We start from the raw sequence: 17780 nt of genomic DNA on the forward strand, positions 1-17780 counted from the left end.
ACAGACTTTGTTTCCCTGCTCTGTCTGAGAGTATTTTCTGTACACCATTTTCATGGTTTAGGGCTATAAAGGTGAATTGCTCATACAATGAGCAGGGAAATTTTCCAGTGCCTCATAAAATGGCATTAATATTTACCTGTTTCTGCTGGAGGGAAAAGAAGAATTGGAACATATCCTGATCAATGTGGCAGGGACTCAACAATGTGCCTGGATTGCAGAGAACAGCCCAAGGGCAATGTAAGCATGGCCATAATTAATCAGTGAAAGATCCCTGTGTTGTGTCTCCCCCATTCTTCATAAGGAAATGCCTGGGGGGAAATAAAATTGAAGGGAATATCTATAATGCTTTTGTTTTATGTCTTTTTCAATGTACATTCATTTGATGCCCAGTTTATCTTTAGCCAGAAAGAGACTTTGAGAAGTTGATTCCTCTTCTGCTCTCTCTGCACTCCTTGTGATTTATTAGACCTTCATATCCCAATGGAGTAATTTATTTTCCAGATCAAAGGTTTAAAATTATTTAGTTGTTTCTCATGCATAAGTTTCAGCTCCCACCCTTTTATACTCTTTTTGAGACGAGGGGCCAGACCTTCACATCATGTTCACACTGTGGATGTGCCATCATTTCCAGTGGCATAACTGCATTTTCTGTATTCCTGGTCCAGCATTTAATTTACTTCTTAAGTGCTACTGAGCATTGAAATGACTGTTTCATGGAACTACCTGTTATAATCCTGAGGTCTCTCTTCTGAATAGTAATGGGTAGCTCAGAGCTCATCATTTTTATGTGAAATTAGGATATTCTTTTCCTCATGTGGCACTTTACATTTATCTACACTTAATTCCAGTCATTCAGGCTCATAAGACATATTCTACTGCAGTTCTTCTCAGTGCTCTCCCAGCCTTACCACTCACTCCAAATAATTTAGTACCACCAGCAAACTTTCTTTTGTCTCTCCTCCCCCTCCCTCCCTTGTAGTTTATGGGTATCTGAACCCCAGAGATACCAACACAACTCCACTCAAGATTTCCACTCTGGGAATTCAACATTGTCTGATGCTTCTTTTTAACCATTTAGGGACTCCTGTAAGTGCTTCATTACCTGACCAGTCCTCAGTGAGGGATAATTTCCAGTCTTAGGGAAACCTTCACTGGTTACATTGACCAGGACTCCCTTTCTCCATGTCCATATTTCCTCTTTCAGTCAACTTCAGTGGGTTGGTCAGGGAGGACTTTTTAAGAGCCAAGCTTTTTGTCCTCAAGCAGATCATAATTACTCAGGTGTCTTTATTATCATTATAAGACTTCTCCTGACAGAGAAACCAAGCTGACTGATCTGTTTTTTCCCTGCTTCTCCAGGGAATGATTTTAAAGAGTGGCCACCCTCCTATGGTGAGGCACCAAAGCAGTTTCTGTGAGAAGTTATTCTCGTTGTTAATAATTCAGCTGTTTCGTCACCAGTTGCTTTAGAACCCACGGCTGGACACTCTCTGACCTTTGTGATTTGTTACTGTTCATTTTAGCTGTCTGTTCCAGAGCTTCTGCAAACTGAACCTTTGACCAAATCCCTTAGGAAGAGGAAAGGCAGGAGGGACATGGCCCCAGTTTCACCCACAGAATGCAAAGGATGTGTTTGGCTTCCCTGCTGTGCATTTCCTTTTCTATCCTCTTTATTTATCTGTTGCCATTGCAAAGGGTCTGGCAGTCTGTGTTCTTTTGACATGTTTGAAGGAAACTTTATCCCCCATTTAGGTGTGTGATAACACAGTCCTACAGCTCGTTTTTCTGTGTTCCTACAGGGTGTGATCAGCCTTGTCTAAGGAGGGGATAAACTGGCCTTTATTGAGATCTAAGCAAGGACTGCAGGGCTGTACAGATTTCCACTAACAAGAGAACTTTTTGTTAATGTTAGAAAAGTGCTCGCGAACTCCTTCTAAAAATTCACACAAAAATGTTTCTAAAGCTCGAGTCTGTCTAACGATTAAAGGAATTTTTAAAATGAACTTTTTTTTTCCCTGTACAAACTTGAGAATGGAAGGTTTCACCAATAAAAAACACTACTGTGTGTTCTGAGAGGGTCTCATTAGGCAGTATTTAGTTTTTGCTCTTTGTGAAACATGAAATCAACTTGAAATAAATTGGAGACTTAATCAGACACAGCAACTACTCAATGCATCCACTAATTCCCGGATTTCTGCTGTTCCCAGGCCTTTGTCAGCAGAAGTTGACAGACTTGTGGATGTATTTGCTGCCTCTATAGTTGCAAATTACAATTTTTTTGGTGTTCTTTCTTCTTTCCTTCCCCACTGAGTTCTTTTTTTCTCCTGTTTTGGGGTTTTGAGAGCTCAATACCATCATTAAAGTACTTTGTGTGTGGCTCTTTTTACATTCATGATTCCACACTCTTTTAAAATGGACCATACACTTTGAGAAGAATGTTCATTGTAAGCTCATAATTTAGATAGAAATATAAATAGTGTAGATGAACTGAATTGAGAAACTTTCTCTTGGATAGAAATTCAGTGCCTTACTTGGGTCTAGAACAGGTCAGGGCAGTCAGTCAGGTATTTCAGACATGATGTCAAGTCCCTGTCAAAGGTAAGTGTGTAGGAACAGCTCCACACACGTTTCCCAGCATAGCCCTGAGGGTTTAATGCTCTTTCAGGAACTCAGCATTGCAGAGCTGTGATTAGAGCCAACTCCTTATACATTCTCCTCATTTACTGCTCTGGTTCTTTTTCCCTTAACACAAAAAGGATGTGAGAAGTCAGCCCTCAGCATTCTAATTTATAGATGATGTGCAAAGAAAGCAGAGCTGACTGACTGAGTGACCTGCTGGAGCAAAAGATGAGGCACTCAGTATTCTAGGAGAGATAAGTTCTGAAATCCTCCCTCCCAGGAGCATCTCTCAGGAGTGAGCAAATCACCCTCCTAAACACAGGTGGTGACTTTATGTCTGGGTGCTCTGCTGAGATGCACTGGGGTTATCTGGGAGTAGAGCCAAAACCCTGAGCTGCAGCTGTGAAATATAAATGAACATTCAGAAACTTTTCTTTATATTCTTACACTGACATCTTTGATACAGTTTGATTTTATAACCATCTTTTATCCTGTGTGAGAAAGTAGCATAAAGATGCACCATTAAAAAATAGATTTTGTTAGCTGTGAATTAAATGAGGAGTAATAAGGGCCTGGTATGTGGTGGTTCTGGGTCTTGTAAACATAGAACACCACTAGCAATCTTTAAAAAAACAAACCAAAAAAACCCAAAAAAACCAATCTCATTCTGCATGATTTGCATTAATTTCAGACCTGCAGTTTTTTCATTTTTCTGTTTACAGCACCACTCCACAGATCCAGGTTAACACTTGAACCCAAAGTCCTTTGTGCTTGATTTTGGAATCATGGATTGAACATGGTGATTTGAGCCACTTTGTTTCTCTCAGTTATGAAGTCTAAACATGGTACTGAATTTGCTGCCCTAGAAAAATGCCACCAACATAAATGCACTCTGATAGGACTTTGGGATTCCCAAGCATTAGTCTTCTGAAATAACTGAACCCAAGGCCAAAACTACTAATCAGTATTACTGAAGAAATATATATGAATTTGCATATGAACCTGCTAGTCTGCATATTTCTGTGGCATAGAATACTTAGAATACATCTGTTTACACAAGTCATTGTTACCCAAATAGGTAGACCTTTGTCTAAGCTTCTTCTCTGAACTTATTTTGTAGTACTAGAAGGTAAGTAGAGAGCTCTAGGGCAGGATTCATCTCCTCCACATCCCTTTCCTTGGTTTAGGTGCCCAGCACAGTGGAGACCCTTAGGAGTACTGCCTGACCCAGGCTTGGCCAGGGTCACCCCTGCTGAGCTGCTGGGCGTGCCTGGTATTGCAGCACGTCTGGCACTGGGCACTTGAATTTAGCACCTAAATTAAGCTCTTGAATCAGAGAATGCCAAGGGATTGGACCTTAAAAATCATCTAGTCCCAACCCCCTGTGCCTTGTGCAGGGACACCTCCCACTGGACCAGGTTGTTCAAGGGCTTATCCAGCCTGGCCTTGAACACTGCCGGGCTTGGGGCATCCCAAACCTCCTGGGCAGTCTGTGCCAGCATCTAAACATCTTCACCGTAAAAAATTTCTTCCTAATATGTAACCTAAATTTTCCCTCTTTCAATTAAATCCATTACTCCCTGTCTATCACCACCATTCCTGAAGGCAGACCCCTCTCTGGCTCTCCTGCAGGGCCCCTCAAGTCCCGGCAGCTGCTGGGAGGTCTCCCCGCAATCTCCTCTCCAGGCTAAACAGCCCCAGCTCTCCCAGTCTGTGATGGCAGGGGAGGTGCTGCAGTGCTCTTATCAGCTGCGAGCCCTGCTCTGGACTTGCTCCAACAGTTCCATGTCCTTCATGTGCTGGGAACACCAGGACTGTGCTCAGCACTGCAGATGGGTCTCACAAGGGCAGAGCAAAGGGGCAGAATCGTCTCCTTGGCCTTGCTGGCCACGCTGCCCCTGGTGCGGCCCAGGATGTGGTTTGGTTTCTGGGCTACAGCCACACACTGCTGGATCATATTTAGTTTTTCATCAGCCACCACCCCCAAAGTCTCTCTCCGCAGGACAGCTCTTGATCACTTCTCCACCCAACATGTAGGTTTGCTTGGGATTGCACTTGGCTGTGTTGAACTCACCAGGTTTGCACTGGTCCAACTCTCAAGCCCATCACAGTTCTGTGGATGGCATCCCTTCCCTCCAGCGTGGTGGGGTGCACTCCTTCTGAGCCTGGGGGAGGTGATCTTTGACATTCAGCCAACATCCTTGTGCCCCTCTGCCTTCTAGGGTGCTATCAGAGAATCATAGAATGGATTGGGTTGGAAAAGACCTCCGAGATCATCAAGTCCAACCCTTGGTCCAACTCCAGTCCCTTTACCAGATCACGGCACTCAGTGCCACGGCCAATCTCAGTTTAGAAACCTCCAGGGATGGGGAATCCACCCCCTCTCTGGGCAGCCCATTCCAATGCCTGAGCACTCTCTCTGTAAAGAAGTTTTTTCTGCTCTCCAACTTCAATTTCCCCTGGCAGAGCTTGAGCCCATCGTGCCCCCTTGTCCTATTGCTGAGTGCCTGGGAGAAGAGACCAACTCCCACCTGGCCAGAACTTCCCTTCAGGGAGTTCTAGACAGTGCTGAGGTCACTACCAAGTAGGTCTGCAAAGAGGCCGCAGTCTGCTCTCCTGAAGTTCACGACTGATCTTGCTGCATAATCTCCTCGCTGCCCCGAGGATCTCCATCTCCACTATGCTGTCATCCCTGTAGCCATGGCTGCCATGGAGCAAGACATTGCCCACTCTTTTTGCCATCCTCCTGGTCACCTGCAGTCCCTGGAGCTGTTTAAATCTCCCTTGGATGCTCCTGGCAATGCCCCCTCCTGGTCTGATTGACTCTCAGGGGCTGTCAGGTCCTGACAGGGCTTTGGGCTGCTGCTCAGGTGTCCCTGAGGTTGGGAACCTCTTGTACAGCACAGTCTCACTCCCAGAATTTCCACAGTCACCACTGCTGTCACCTTACCTGTTGAAGCTGAACACTTTTACCCCAGCTCAGAGAAGTATCTCTTCTCCCAGGCACTCAGCAATAGGACAAGGGGACATGATGGGCTCAAGCTCTGCCAGGGGAAATTGAAGTTGGAGATCAGAAAAAATTTCTTTACAGAGAGAGTGCTCAGGCATTGGAATGGGCTGCCCAGAGAGGGGGTGGATTCCCCATCCCTGGAGGTTTTAAAGTGAGCTTGGCCGTGGCACTGAGTGCCATGATCTGGTAAAGGGACTGGAGTTGGACCAAGGGTTGGACTTGATGATCTGGGAGGTCTTTTCCAACCCAATCCATTCTAGGATTCCAAGTATCTCATTTCAGGATGGCTCTTACGTTTTGGCCTTTTAACCTAATTCTTCATAAGTGTGTGCACAATGTGCAGTACGTGATTAAGATGTGCTTAATGTTCTGTAATAAATTTACACTTCTGTATTCTATTTCTTCTCTTTTCATGTCCTGTCCTTAAGACAGACCTCTGAATGTAATTCCAATAAGAACATTAGTACTTTAGATGTACAGAGTAAAGCTGGTTTAAAGCCCAGTACAGTCACCTGCTGCTTGAGATAGATATTCTGCAAACCAGAAATTAAGTGGCATCTCTAAATATGTTCTTTAATTTTTCACTCTCTGCGTTTCCCAGGGATGGAGGATGTAAATCATTTTGCATACATCAATGCAAATGCAATTCAGCTTAGTACTGGCATGTAGTCTAATTGGCTTTAAAAAGGAATTTTGGTTTTTTGAGTGCTAATTTTCAGGTAATGACTTTCTAATTGATTTTCTTTTTATGAAGGACCATTGATTCACTCCCTTCAGGGAAATTCAGTTGGCTTCCCCAGAGAATTTATGAAAAGCTGCTGAAAACAAGGGTCTGTCACTGTTGCTTTCTTTCCAGCTTTGTTTTTCCATGAGCAGGCTTAGGTTAACAAGGGTAGAGGATTGTATTTTGTATATATATGTGTGTGAAATGACCCCTTTAAAAAAAAACAACAACAAAACAAAACAAAACCTAAACAAACCCAACATATTTAATCAAGGATTAATTGAATTTTTGAGTTATTTTTCCTGAAAACTAGATATTAACCATCTTAATATGCAAACTGTTTAATATTTTTATAAGTTATCCTAAGCAATCCCTTTGGATCACACAGAAATTATCTAAAAAAAAAGAGGATTTCTAAATGGAAGGAGTAACAACTTTTAAATGGAAGTATTAGCTATTATTACCCTATTGTTACCACATGACTTCATGTCACAGATGAATTTTCCTGCAAATTTTGTTACAGTACAATATAGCAACGCCATATAGATATCAATGCATAATGTGAGTGGTGATTGGAAAGCTTTTGGTGACTCTGTTTTAGAAGGGGTTTGAACCCTGTGGTTCCATTGTGGGAAGGGAAGAGGAGGAGGAGGAGAGAGGATGGTGCCTGGAAAAAAAGCCTCTAAAGGTTTTGTAAGCCAGATCATATTGTTATTCTGCAAGCTGTTCCAGATAAATTATCCATTTTGCTTAATTATCTGATTATTTTAATGTTATAGAGTGTTTTCTCCTCCTAGTTTGCCAGGTTGTTGCAAAGGAGAATTAATCCATGACAGTGAACCCTTCTTGGATACAGAGCAAAAGATGTGATGAATTCCAGTGACTGGATGAACAAACCAAGTAGAAAGAATGTGTGTTTCAACACTGCGTATAAGTAACCATGGGAAGAACTTCCCTAGGGGTGTGAGAAATTTGGTTTTCCATCAGCTTAAAGTTTCAAATCAAAAACTGGAGAACTTTATGAATGTTGCATTATAGCCCAGACTGAGAGCTCATTACCCAAACCATTGCATGGGGGTTGGCACTGTGGCTGCTGAACTCCAGCTTAGGTTAGCATGATGTTCCCTTCTGGCCACAAAAATCAATGAATCTCTGCCATATATAGAAAAATATATATTTTATTTATTTATTTATTTATTTAAATTTAAGAGAGCAGGAATGTAAAACAGTACATGGATTGGTTTTGTTTTTAAAGGATCAGTGCATAAATAACAGCTAATTAATTCCCCACAAACACTTCTGAGAGCATTATCTCTGTTTTGCAGACAGAATGAGTTTCAGAGAGCCTGGGCTGTGAGTCTTGGTTCCCACAGTGAGTGAGCAGCACAGCACAAGTGCCAGATCACTCCTGGCTGCTGTGCTTGTGCTGTTACAGGGATTTGGAGTTTTATCAAAAGCCTGGAAAGACATTTCCTGCAGGAGCTTCCAGTGATCCTGCAGAGAAACCTGATGATGGCCTCTTCCACCTGAGGAACTCCAGCTCTGTTTGGAGCACTTCCAAACATGTTTTTAAAGTACTCTCAAGCAGTGAGTAAATTAGTTTAGAAACCAGGGAAAGGGGAAGATAAGGAGATGTTGGCTGCTTTGTCTTTCCATTCCACCTTCATAAGGATAACCACAGAGAGTATTTTGGGTTTTTGGAGAAAGGGATATACCAGACTAATAAACAGAGACGAGATAGAGGTGTCTTCTCTACGCAGGCTGGTGATGCCATTCCTGGCTAACAGCAGTGCTGGTGTGATTTAGCTTTGGAAAAAAAGAATACCCAAGAAGATTCACTGTGTGTCTGCCAGGCTTTCCCTCATAAATTAGGACCTTTGCATAGAAACAGAGCCACAGCCACCTTTTGTGGGCTACAGCAAGTCCTTGTCACAGGAGAGTTGACTCATGTAGGATGAATATTGGACATTGATAATGAAGATCTTTGCACATCAGAATTTGCACCTTCTCCTTCCCCATGAGCAGCAGAACTCATGAGGCTGTTCATGGCTTGGGTGTTGCTCTTTGGGCACCCAACTCTCCTTTTCATCCATGGCCATGGAGCCCCGAGTTGATCTGTGAGAGCCTCAAGGGACCTCAGGGAAGTCACTGCAGTGAAGTTACTCTGCTCAGTGCAGAGTGTTGCTGCCTCCTTGGCCAGGAAATGTGTGTCCTGCTGTAAGGATAAATACATCAGATAAAGCTGCCCATGCTTTGTGAGAGAAAAAGTGACTTGCAGACAACTGCTGATCCACTGACTCTCAATGTTCAATCCCCTAAGATTCATAACAGAGCTTAAATGAAATTTAGGAAGTTTCTTTTAGGAGGAAATTGGTCCATTACATCTCTTCATTGCTCATCTAGTGACTTGTAAGGAAAAGGAATCATAGAATCATAGAATGGATTGGGTTGGAAAAGACCTCCAAGATAATCAAGTCCAACCCTTGGTCCAGCTCCAGTCTTACCAGATCATGGCACTCAGTGCCACGGCCAGTCTCAGGTTAAAAACCTCCAGGGATGGTGAATCCACCCCCTCTCTGGGCAGCCCATTCCAATGCCTGAGCACTCTCTCTGCAAAGAATTTCTTCCTGATATTCAACCTAAACCTCCCCTGGCAGAGCTTGAGCCCATCGTGCCCCCTTGTCCTATTGCTGAGTGCCTGGGAGAAGAGACCAACCCCCACCTGGCCAGAACTTCCCTTCAGGCAGTTCCAGACAGTGCTGAGGTCACCTCTGAGCCTCCTCTTCTCCAGGCTGAACACCCCCAGCTCCCTCAGCCTCTCCCCACAGCACTTGTGCTCCAGTCCCTTCTCCAGCCTCGTTGCTCTTCTCTGGCCCCGCTCCAGCCCCTCAATCTCTTTCCTCAACTGAGGGGCCCAGAACTGAACACAACACTCAAGGTGTGGCCTCCCCAAGGCAGAGTCCAGGGGAAGGGTCACTGCCCTGGGCCTGCTGGCCACGCTAGTTTGGATCCAGGCCAGGATCCCATTGGCCTTCTTGGCCACCTGGGCACACTGTTGGCTCCTGCTGAGCTTCCTGTCCCTCAGTCCCCCCAGGTCCCTCTGCCTGGCTGCTCTCCAGCCACTCTGTGCCCAGCCTGGAGCGCTGCAGGGGGTTGTTGTGGCCAAAGGGCAGGACCTGCACTTGGCCTTGTTGAACTTCATCCCATTGCAATCAGCCCATCTCTCCAGTCTCTCCAGATCCCTCTGCAGAGCCCTCCTGCCTTCCAGCAGATCGACACTCCCTCCCAACTTGGTGTCGTCAGTAAATTTGCTGCTGATGGACTCAATCCCCTCATCTAAATCATCACTAAAGATGTTAAACAGGACTGGACCCAACACAGACCCCTGAGGACACCACTGGTGACCGGCCCCCAGCTGGACACAGCCCCGTTCACCAGCACTCTCTGGGTCTGACCCTCCAGCCAGCTCTTAATCCAGGAATGGACAGTTGATCAAAATTTTAAAATCCTTCCCTCTTCCAGTTATTGTTTATAAACTAGTTTAACTTCTGGTGAATATTAAGCAACATTTTGATTTATGAAAGTCCTCCTATTTCATCTAACAGGTGTTTGAGAGCATTTCACCTCAAAAATGGCTGTACAGTCACTTTCAGAGGAGTGGTGGTTGTGAACCTGAACAAAAACAACATCACAGGGAGATTTCAGGTGCATGTTATCTCTGGCAAAGGGAAAAATGTAACTTCTAGAGCATACAGTTGCAAAGAAATCATGGGATGAAATCAGATTATTTAAAGCAAAATTAGGATCTTTAAGATTTCTTATTCTATTATTGTCTGTTTTGTTAAGACATTTTTCTAAATTCGCAGGGGCTTCCAATCAGAGATTACTTCTTATTCTGAAATTCTGATATGAACACTGGGCACTTTGGCATGAACACTGAGAATGGAGTTAAAGAGAAACACAAGTATTCTGAAGGTCTTCCAAAATTTTTCTGTCAATCTCATGCTAGCAAAGGGGAAAAAAAAGAAATTAATCTATTTCTTTGCACATTCCTTTGTAAAATATTCTTGTGGCTTTTTGGTGTCCTCTCAAAAAGCCAGGTGGTTAAAACTGCCCTTATTTCTCTGGAAATACAGTACAAGCAGATATAGAATGTAAGGCAGAGGCAGAGCAGGAGTGTTTGGAGACTGTCACACACTGCAATTCTTGGTTATTTCTTAGTAATATTGCTTTGATCAGTTTGAAAGGATTATTCTGGGGGGTCCCACTCCAAGTATTCTTCCTCAGACAGAACTTTTGTGTTTGCTTGCATATAGTTTTGCTTATGATTCTCTGCATTTCCAGCCCTTTTAGCCTGAGTTTCAGAAAGGATCCACAGGTTTTTCATTGATGTTTCCCTTACTTTGATTAGACCTTTTTTTTTCTTTTTTTGGTGCTTGTACCCTGGGTCACAGACCAAAAGGTTCTAAACCCTCATCAAGAAGTTCTGGCAGTGATTTGGAGAGTATGGGCTCTGCCTTCAGGGAGCAGGAGAAAGGAAAGGAAAGTGGGTACTGAGTTCTTGGATCAGAATTAACTTTGGTAACTGCATCAGTCTTGGGAGTTCTTGGTTTCAGTGCATGTGAAGTATTTTACATAAGTAACTTATTTTTTTCTTTTTATTCCTTGCCATGTTTAGAGAGCACTGCACCTCCAGCCAGAAACTGAGATGTGTTAGATGGCAATAGTACTAATTTTCCTTCTTTTTTTTCCTTTTTTCTTCCCTTCTGGTCACTGTTTGCTAAACCCTGACTTAATATTAGACCTGAATTTTCTTTCCTTCATAAATATTACAACCTGGAAGCAAGCAAAAATAAAACAGAGGATTCAAAATTATTTTAAATGCTTACTTTTCAAGTTTCTATAGTTTTAATTTTGTAATGGGATTTAAGGAGAGCTGAGCCAGGTTTAAAGACTTTTGTTGTTGTTGTTGTTATCCAGTCTTTCTTCCCATTATTGGGAAGCTTATCTGAATTGTGGGGAATACAAGGGCTAATTGCAATTAACTAAAATCCCAGCATTAAATAGATACAGGATGTATAGTAGGAAAACACCTGATTATTTAATTTTTGCCTTCAAAGTTTTATTTTATCTCAAAAGGAAATATTAACTTTATGGTTGAAGCAATTAATACACAATAACCAAAAGGAAACATTAACTTTATAGTTGGAGCAATTAATGCACAATAACCAAAAGGAAATATTAACTTTATAGTTGGAGCAATTAATACACAATAACCAAAAGGAAACATTAACTTTATAGTTGGAGCAATTAATACACAATAACCAAAAGGAAATATTAACTTTATAGTTGGAGCAATTAATACACAATAACCAAAAGGAAACATTAACTTTATAGTTGGAGCAATTAATACACAATATCCAGCCTTTATTCCTCACAGCTTAATTCACAGTTGTGTTCTTGTAACCAACTCTTTCAGACATGCCACGTGGGTTTGTTCAGTTATTTCTTGCATATTCATAGTCTGGGCAGGGTTACAATGACCTGAAAACAATTTCTGGATTTTTCTGTGATTTCACATAGAAATAAAAACTGTTATAACTGAGAAAAGTTTATCATAGAAATTGCCCATCCGGATTTACTCGTGACTGAAAAGGGAAGAATGGGAAAACAATTCTGGTAATTTTGATTTATGGTTATTAATTGGAAGTTGCTGTGGGGCTCTGCAGGTTGGCAGCCCTGTCAGTGCTGCAGGAAATGGTTGCAGTTGTGCTTAGTTCCTTTGGAAACACTTCTCCCTGTCTCCCTCTCGTTCTACAGAAGATGCAGCAGAAATCATTTTTTTGTGCCTTACTGACTAAAATCTCACAGCTCCCGTGGAGAAAAGCAGGTTTTATTCTGGCTGTGTAACCATTTCACACTGATTTTTGTGTTCTTTTCCTTTTAACATGAATCAGTCACTGGAGAACTTTTGAAACTAAGGTGTTGATCATATTCTCTATTCTGTAGAACACATTTATATTGTACCCATGAAAATTTATATTTTACTGTGCAGCCACTGAAGAGTGGCAAGTTTTAATGTAGCTCCTGTCTCCCACTTTGCTTCACTGACCACCAAAGGCTCAGATTTCTAATTTACTGGATACCTGACTAAGTGCTTAATAAGTATTACTTTACAACCCCATAGAATAAATTAATTTTTACTCCATATTTTATATGTAGATCTGAGACAGTGAAAGTCCAAACTACTTAATGTGGCCTCAGAAACTGCACTAAAGTGCCACTGAAATCTTTTTTCCAACTTCCTTTTGTAGCATCTCCTGGGAATTCCCAAAGGGAATCATGTGCTACAGGGCACACCCCATATGTTACCTCATCTGTTTTAATTCTTGAACTGAAATGTGTTTAAAATAAGGAAAAAGCAACACCTTGGAGCCTAAAGGTCCTGCAGCCTCAGTCATTCATCAGGATGAATAATCACAGTTTTTCCTCTAGCTGTTGTATGAATCTCTGGGGAATAAACAGCAGCTAATTATGGAAATAAATGAATATTATAACAATATTCAGGAATTCATTAAGGCTCTGCAGGAAACATTATTTCTGCTACCAGCGTTGACTTTACAAGCCTAATGATTTATTAAGACTTTTTAGTGTATAGCTCAAGTTTTAAAATTTTTAGATTTTCTCCATTTTATGATGTGCTGAACCAAACCTGAATAGTTCAGCACAGGGGTTGAAATTTCTTGTTCTTTATGCAGACCTGAAAATTCTCTATGAACTTTGTGAATATCTTTAGTAGGAATTTTTGTAGGAGTTTCATTCGTTTCTTTTTAAAAGAAAAACTGCAACCATCAATAACCTCAGTGACTGATTTGATCCCAAAGCTCCCACTTGTAAGTTTTCTTTGTTATCTGAAGTTGTGCCCAGGGTGTCATATTTTGCTCTGTGATTCCTCCCATTCTCTGCCTTCAGATTTTAAAAATATTTTCTAGGGATCATTGTACAAAAATCTCTGAGTTATCTGTGAACAGAAGATGTTGTTATCCCTAATTCTTGAAACTTATCCCTTACTATTTTCATGAAAATTAGAGATTTATTGAGGTACCCATTAAAATAATTGTGTTGGCATATGTTGTTATAAAGATCAATAATGTTGTGTTGCTGAATCATTTAATTTTGCTTGGAGATATGAAAGCATAAAAAGCAACAAATACAGCTTTTGGCATCATCCTTTGCATGATATTGCATGATATTATACATTAAATTATGTTGCATTCATGGTCAAATATGTTTTCAGTATCCAAAGGCAGTATTTGAACCTGAAAGTCAAGTCCTAAGGGACCAGTAAAGAATATGAGGGTGTAATGGGAACAAAATGATGGATCTGCTTAAAAAATGGTAGGAAACATTTTGAACATAGATTAAAAAAAAAGTGTATTAATTTTTAATAAAAGCCTGTTCCTCACTTTAAGTATGAGAGTAATTTTCCAGAAACTGTTGGTGCTACACACATAACATTTGTTTTATGTATTATATGTATAAAACAGAGGTATGTGGCTGTGAGCAATGTATGGATAATCACTGAATTTGGGAATTTACTGCTGGCACTGATAAGAGAATCAAGTGCTTATGAGCACACCATCAGCATTCTAATGCTCTGTTGATGCACTTGTTAATCCTGAGCTCTGAAGAGTTCTGGTCATTTTATAGCCATGATTCTCAAAGATGAGATGAATGTGCATCATTTGAGGATTTCATCCTTTCAGATAAGGGGAATATCTGCTCTGTTCTCCCCCAGCCTCTCAGGGGACCCAGAAAACTTCACATCTGCAAACCCACTCATGACTGCCCCTCATATTGGACCTGAACCCTTCCTATTTGCACACTCAATCTTAGGATCCCTCCCCAGCAGACATGGTGGAGTCCCAGCACTCGCTGCCTCCATCCTCATCTGATTTCTAATCAACAAACAATAACTTTCTGACCCCTATCCCAGCTCATATTCTGAAACTAGGGTTAGTCCCATTCCACTTTTGAGTCCCAGAAGTTCTTTAAGGCACATCCCTCACTACTGGCCTTCTCCTAGCAACTGTCATGGAATTCCCACCAACTGCACAGTTCCTCCTCCCATCCTCCTCGCTCAACCCCACCCTGCTGCCCTTATAGCCATTGCCTCAGCAGCCCTTGGTGGCTGGACTGCACTAAACCAGACCCAAACCTGCAACATCCCAGCCTTTTCTTCCATCTCCCACCTAGGCTGAATAACCATCATTCTTGTGTACACTCTACTCACCTTCTACCTGTATTGCCTAATAACTATCCCCATTTTTCTTACCCTCGACACAACCAAAATCTTTAATTTCACCACAATAACAACTGCATCAACAAAAATCCCCCCATTAACTGCTACCCTTATAACTATGCTCCTATCCCTAGCTGGATTACCCACATTGACAGGATTCATATGAAAATTTCTGATTTTTCAAGAACTAACCAAGCAGCAAATAACCCCAGCAGCAACAATCTTTGCCCTACTATCCCTACTCAGACTTTTCTTTGCATAGAGTCATAGAATGGATTGGGTTGGAAAAGACCTCCAAGATCATCCAGTCCAACCCTTGGTCCAACTCCAGTCCCTTTACCAGATCATGGCACTCAGTGCCACGGCCAATCTCAGGTTAAAAACCTCCAGGGATGGGGAATCCACCCCCCTCTGGGCAGCCCATTCCAATGCCTGAGCACTCTCTCTGCAAAGAATTTCTTCCTGATATTCAACCTAAACCTCCCCTGGCAGAGCTTGATCCCATCGTGCCCTATTGCTGAGTGCCTGGGAGAAGAGACCAACCCCCACCTGGCCAGAACTTCCCTTCAGGCAGTTCCAGACAGTGCTGAGGTCACCTCTGAGCCTCCTCTTCTCCAGGCTAAACACCCCCAGCTCCCTCAGCCTCTCCCCACAGCACTTGTGCTCCAGTCCCTTCTCCAGCCTCGTTGCTCTTCTCTGGCCCCGCTCCAGCCCCTCAATCTCTTTCCTGAACTGAGGGGCCCAGAACTGAACACAACACTCAAGGTGTGGCCTCCCCAACGCGGAGTCCAGGGGCCTTCTCAGCCCTAGAACTGACATTTGGTGTTCCATTCAAAGCCACCTTAATCCCTACACTTGTTCTACTTACACAATATCTACTTACACCCGTCTCTCCTAATCCACATGGATTCTCTGAGCCTGCTAAATTGAGGCCTCACTAGAACTAAAGCTAAACCTTCCTCACTTTAAGTTTCTGGTTTTCTACTCAGATGCATTTCTATGGTAGATGATTATGAAGAATGCTGCAGAAATGTTAGTTTGTTTTCAACATCTTTGCTTTGAGGGCAAGACCAGAGTGTGGTAGCTGTGGTGTTACTGATTGTGCTGTCCAGTGAAGGGAACCAAGAAATGTTCCTCCAAGCAAAAGGTTCCTGCCTCCTGTGCTCTCTCCTCACCCCACACAGCATCAATACCTGAAAATACACACCATGTCAGAACTGAGCTGGAGTGGAGCAAACCCAAATCTGTTCCTCTCTGATACATTGATTTTTTTTTTCCCTTTACTTGCTATTATTCTTCGGCAACAACTTTTCCTACCACATGTTGGTTTTCTTTTTTTTTTTTTCCCCTTCTTTTTGAATTTAATCTCCAAATACTTTCCTTTAACCAGTGCTTTTATTCCTGTTGTTTGAGTTTGCAGGATACATTTCTATCAGGCAGAAGAATGTTCAGCCAGCAAGGAGGGACCTCTGAAGTTTGTTTTTTGGGGTTTTCACAGCTCTATTGTCAAAAAAAAAGCCAGAAGAATAGATTGTTTTTTTTCTTTTTCCCCCCTCCAGAAGTTCAGAACCAGAAATTATTTATTCCTTAAAATGCCTTTGGCAAAATATAAAAATCAAGAATGTTATAGTCAGTATAAAATTAAAGTAGCAATAAAAATTGCTAGTAATTGAAGAAAGTTAAAGGGCATTGGTAGTTACTCCTCTTTTTACAGGAAAATAATCCCTGCATTGCCCAGTTTTTATATCAGCCTGGAAAGTGCCTACATTGAAGTAATTTTAATACTCATCTCTGAATAAATCATTAATGTGAGAGGAGAGTTTTTTCCCCTGAATTAAGTCAGGTGAAGAATTAATTTTCTCCTTAAGTTCTGTGCTCTGGTATAGATGTGATGATTTTTTTTTTTTTTTGTAAAGTGCAGGTTTTTTCTCTGCTTCCCAAGTTGCTGAAAGGTTGCAAACAATTTTTTGTTTGTTTGGTTGAGGATCTGACAGACATTCTTTCATTATTTTACTCTCTGGTTCAAGTATGAAAACTTCCATTTTCATTCCATTAATAACATTTCTTTTCATTAATTTTTACATCTCTTTACTTCAGGGATAGATTTTTTTAACACTGAGAATTTCTTTTTAATCCTTTATTGCAAAATTTGATCAAAATATTGGTCCAAAATGAGGTTTTGTGATTCATGTGCTGTATCCATACAGTTGAGTTCATTAAAACTGTTGTAAATTGTTCTTTTCTTGGAAGCTGAAACCATTTTGGTCAATTTTACTGAAATATTTCTGTTAAGTTTTATACAACTTCATTACATTATTATTATGAATTCATCATTTAGCTTTAAATCTTATTGCTTAGGATATCATTGTTCTGTAAATACAGGGAAAAAAACCCTGAGTCTGAATCCTAACTTTGCTTCTAAATTTCCCAAATCCTTATCCTCACTTCTCTCACATTCCTTATTTCTGCAAAGAAAATTATATTGGATGTCTCTCCTGTGTCTCTGTGTACAGTGGGGTGGCTGAAACATGTTGAGAAAACCAAAGTGAATACATTTAAAAACTTAATTAGTTGGGCTGTTAAGATACATTATCTGTCCTGTAAATGCCTGTTAATTGTTGAGAATTAGTTGGAGCTCAACAAGTTCTACTCACAAACCCCTCGGTGAATAGTTTTGAAACCTCCACTCAAGGTGTGTTCCAAAGCACTGATTGAAAAAAAAGGATTTGGGGACATATTTATATTTTCCTGCATTTCTTTGTCCTTATTTCATTGCTGTCACTGCCTTTGAGATAAGAGGTTGTTGCTCAGAACATTCCTAATCTTTTCATTGCAGCGTGAGCTGAAACATAAAGGAGTGTCCAAACCAAGGAAAGAAATGACTTAGAGAACAGAGAGTTTGGAGCTGGACTCGTGAGACAGTGGAATGTGTTTTACAGAGCAGGGAGCCTTTTTCATTATTTTACCAGTCTGAGTTAAAGAAAAACCATGAAAAGAAAATATCTGGCAAAAAAAACCCCTGAGTGAGTTAATGAGGTTAATCTGAATAACTTGTTTTATTTATATGGGTATTCCCACCTGTTTCTAAAAAAATGGTTTTGTACATTCCAATTTTTTTTTTTTAA

General features: G+C 41.4%; 1 protein-coding gene and 1 pseudogene across 2 annotated transcripts in view; both read left to right on the forward strand.

Moving 5' to 3' along the window:
* LOC139674121 (NADH-ubiquinone oxidoreductase chain 2-like) overlaps positions 1-14917 on the forward strand; it is a 38470-nt pseudogene extending 23553 nt beyond the window's left edge.
* The window catches only part of CNTNAP2 (contactin associated protein 2), a 1051893-nt gene that overhangs the window by 416888 nt on the left and 617225 nt on the right, over positions 1-17780 (forward strand). The window lies entirely within an intron of this gene.

Source organism: Pithys albifrons, chromosome 7, assembly GCF_047495875.1.
Source record: "Pithys albifrons albifrons isolate INPA30051 chromosome 7, PitAlb_v1, whole genome shotgun sequence".
In the NCBI taxonomy this organism is placed as follows: domain Eukaryota; kingdom Metazoa; phylum Chordata; class Aves; order Passeriformes; family Thamnophilidae; genus Pithys; species Pithys albifrons.